This window comes from Monodelphis domestica, chromosome 1 (genome assembly GCF_027887165.1).
Source record: "Monodelphis domestica isolate mMonDom1 chromosome 1, mMonDom1.pri, whole genome shotgun sequence".
Classification (NCBI taxonomy): Eukaryota; Metazoa; Chordata; class Mammalia; order Didelphimorphia; family Didelphidae; genus Monodelphis; species Monodelphis domestica.
Window position 1 is genome coordinate 337,277,367 of NC_077227.1, and position 4,455 is coordinate 337,281,821.

The 4,455-nt window shown below is 36.6% G+C and overlaps 1 pseudogene; it reads right to left on the reverse strand.

Annotated features, from left to right (window-relative positions):
- Positions 1-2,670: 2,670 nt before the first annotated feature.
- Positions 2,671-3,935, reverse strand: LOC100025463 (acidic leucine-rich nuclear phosphoprotein 32 family member E-like; annotated as a pseudogene).
- Positions 3,936-4,455: the final 520 nt, after the last annotated feature.

Below are 4,455 nucleotides of genomic sequence, written 5' to 3' on the forward strand. Positions count from 1 at the left end.
CGGGGAAAATCTTACCTTTTTCCTCAAGAAGGAGAATCAGCTCCAACCCAAACTGTAGAGTGACTCAGGTCTAAAGGGAGAAAGGGGGAGTTGGAAGATCTTGAAATTCAGGGACAGTAGAATTACTCTGCTCTCCTACAACAGCCAAGATCAAGGGGGAGGGGGGCAGTGGGTTTCTTCTATAGCACCTTCTCCTTCAGTCTTTAACCTCTTTAGTCAATCTAATCTCTGAGGAGACATATTCTGTCCCTCCAGAAGACTGTTTGGTTTACCTTCCCCAAAAGGGAGGATCAATCTCTTCCCTTTCTCCATTTCTCTAGCTCCTTCACACATTTCTCTCTAGTTCCCCAATGGGAGTGTGACAGACCCCATTTTGCTCCTATATTACACTATATATACTTCTTCTAACTACTGTGATACTGATAACAATTTTTAAGAGTTACAGATATTGTTTTTCCATATAGGAATATAAACTATTTTACTTTATTGAAGCCATTAAATTTTTTCTCTTATTTGCCTTTTCATGCTTCTCTTGAATTTTGTATTTGGACATCAGATTTTCTGTTTAAGTCTGGTCTTTTCTTCAGGAATGCTCGGAAATTTTCTATTTTATTAAGTGATCATACCTTCCCTTGAAGGATTATACTCAGTTTTGTTGGGTAAGTGATTCTTGGTTGTAAACGCAGTTCCCTTGCCTTCCAGAATATCATATTCCAAGCCTTCCAGTCCTTCAATGTGGAAGTTGCCTGATCCTGTAGTCTTGGCTGGGACTCCACAGTATTTGAATTGTTTCTTTCTGGCTGCTTGCAGTTTTTTCTCCTCAACCTTGAGCTCTTGAACTTGTCTATAACATCCCTGGGAGTTGTTATTTGGGGATTTTTAAAAAATTTAACACTGTCGTGGCTTTCTTCAAAACACAGTTGTACAAAAGTAATAACTTCAAAGTTTTTAGGAGAGAAATTATTAGAGGACTTAACACACTATATACATACTGCCTTACAAAGAGCATTAAAATAGGACAAAAACCTCTACAAAATATAAAAACCCTCCCTTACATATTTGCATGAAAATACCACCCACCAAGCAAAGTAAGTTTTAGAAGTTATCTGGAGGCTCTAGATGTTACCTTTTAAAATAAAAGAACTGTATTAATTCTGATTGCACAATAAGATGATTTTTTAAAAATGTAAATTAAATTTTAAAACAGATATTTTGAAAACCAAAAGTAATAAATGAAACTTAAGAATGTAAAGTGCCTGAAATGCTGCATCTCAACTGTTAAAAACAAGTAGATTGTTAGTCAAGCATCCTTATCACTGCACCAACTCTGTCCCAAGAATTTTTATGTCAATTAACTAGTCAAGCTTTTTATGAACTAGATTTTTGTAAAGATGACTTTGTAATTATGCTTCTCTGGAAACCCTAAAGTTACTAGTCACATTCTTTGAGTCCTAAGTGAAAAAGAAAAAAAATATGTATTTTAGTCATTTAAATGTGGCCCTATATAGAAGAAAAGTGTGACTTCAGTTCAAAAAGATAATCATCATTCCTTGATGCTAATTTTTAAAAAGTTACAAATCTTCCAAACTTATAAGGAAAAATATACTTGAGATAATCAAGATAAACAAAAAGTCACTGTCTTGAAAATTGAGCCTCCATGACAAAAAAAAAGGGGGGAATATATTTATCTAATTCTTTTTGTTTGATTTAGAATTTATACAAAACATGGAAACTTAATGGGAAAAATACACAGGTGCACACATAGAATTGCAAGGTTTCCCCCAATTATTTTCTCTATAGATAACCATTTTTAAAAAAATCTTTATCTTAAAACCAATCTAGTTTCAGATATTTTTGCCAACTACCTAATACATGCCATTCAAAAGTCTTAAAAACTGGTTATGCTTCATAACAATGGGAAGAATAATTTAAGGCTCTATTCAGAAAAATAAAATATGCTTTGCAGATCTCCAGTCTGCAGCGTCCAAATCTTGATTCAGGAATCAAACGTTAAATGTAAAGTCTATCCACGGATAGAATGCCTCATTAAACATTCATGGAAGCTATCTGACATCAAGGGGACTCTGATACTGGTTCAGGAATCCCCTCTGACTTCACCCTGATATAATTAATTCACAGTATCAAGCAGGAGAAACGCAGGGTAAGCAGAGGCTCTTGAACAAAGTTAGGTGGATAAATCAGGCCTATATGTGAGACAATTTTAGTCAATCCTCTTATTCAAGGGTAGCCTATGAAAAATCCAAGCAAAGCAAGGAAAGGCCTAAAGTTTTTGCTTGATCTCCTCCAACGGAAAACAGTTTGTCTTCCACTTTGGGAAGATATAGAAATCAGAAAGGGCAAGGGAAATGCTAAAAGAGTAAAACATTTACCTTGGAAAACCCCATCATGCCATGACTTGTAGCCTAAACAAGAAAGGGTCCACATATGTGCTCAACTTGGAATACAAGAACTATTCTTTTAAACGCAAACACCTAAATGGCCACCTGGTTTGGGACAGGTTTCAGCGGCCTAACAATAAACTATAAAAATGCTATTTCTGAACAGAACCCTCACCCTTCGGCTTCTGACTTAATTATATAGCCATTAAAAAACCATTCACATCAAAATACTCCCTAGCTTTTAACTAGACCTGTGGCCAACTCTAAAGAATATAATCAAAATGTCTTCTCAAAGAAGAGACTGTTGACTTCTCATATTACAGCATAGAACAGCAATTTTGATTTCAATTAGTTTATAAATAACTTTAAAACCTTATGAATGAAATGCACCATACTATACCTATGGAAAACCTACCATATTTTCATTGTGAGCTAATCATGACCAAAACATTAAGTTTGAGTAAAAAAATTAAAATCTCAAATGAACTGCTAGGGAATCTGATAATGGGGCATGGGGGGGGGGGGTCAATGATTATATAGGACTGATTTCTTTTTTCTATATACTGTATGTGGTCACTAAAAGGCTAATAAATCTTATTTGGAATGATAAAAAGGCAAAAATAGTAAAATCACACCTTTCCTATAAAAAGTTACATATTATCTTCTGTAGGGACAGCATGGTACATAAAGAAGCATGGAGATCCACAAGATCACTCTATTATTGCAAACACTATAGAAGAAAGGAGTCTGGTACATTTAATCATCTTCTTCTTCTCCTTCATCTTCAATATCTCATTTCCTCTTCTCTCCTTGAACACTTTCTTCTTCTTCTTCTTCTTCCTCATCATCTCCTCCTTCTTCAACATAGTCATCATCATCATCATCATCCTGAATTTCTTCCTTCATTAGGTATGAGAGACCCACCTCCTCCTCTTCTCCTTCCAAATCTGAACCTGCTTCATTGTCGTCTTCCTCCTCCTCTTCATATCCTCCTGGGGGACCAGCTTCATCCTCTTCTTCATCTTCATCCTCCATCATCATCATCATCATCATCTTCCTCTTCAGAGTCCGGGGCTTCATTATTTCCCTGATCATATCCATCGAGATATGTGATTTGTTGTAGCAGTTCAAAAATACTTTCTCTATAATCTTGCAGGTGTATGATCTCACAGTTAAACAAATCAAGGCTTTTCAAACTTTTAAGATTTTGCAGAGCTTCTACTGTGTTGAGATCTTTGATTTTATTGCCACTCAGATTGAGGTAGGTGAGATTTAGACATTTTTCTGCCAGGACCTCCAGGCCCCCAGAAATAAAATTATCACTAAGTTCTAACTTTCAAAGTTTACTCAAGCTGGGGAGCTGAGCCAGAGAGGGAAGCTCCACCCTGACCATGCTCAGAAATTCTAATTCTTTGAAAGTGTCATTGAGCCCCCCCAATTTCCTCGTTGACAGAATGACAGTTATCAAGGGCTAACTGTCACCTCCTCGGGGGCTCTGTTCCTTAACTCCAGGCTAATTTTCTGTTTCATCTCCATGTCCATGTCCTCCTCCTCCTCCACCACCACCACCACTACTCACTCTCCTCCCTTCCCCTTTCCTCCTTTCCCTTCCTTTTCCCAGCACCCCCAACCTCCAAATAAAAAAAGGTTAGGAAATGAATGAAGAGATCTAGGAAGGAAAAAGATTACACCCACCACCGCCAGAAAGGGGTGGGGAAATGAGAATAGAAAAAAAAAGAAAAAAAGAGGAATTGGGACTCAAACTCGGATGCCCCCATTGTCCTCTCCACACACTTGCACACATGCAGTTCCTTCCCCTTCCCATTTGGGGATTTATTGTAGGAGATGATCTGTGGATTCCTTCCATTTCTATTTTACCTTCTTGTTAAAGAATATCAGAGCAGTTTTCTTGGATAATTTATTGCAATATGATGTCTAGGCTTTTTCTTTGTCATGATTTTCCTGTAGTAAAATAATTCTTAAGTTGTCTCTCTTAGATCCATTTTCTAGGTCACTTGTTTTTTCATTGACATATTTCATATTTTCTTATATTTTT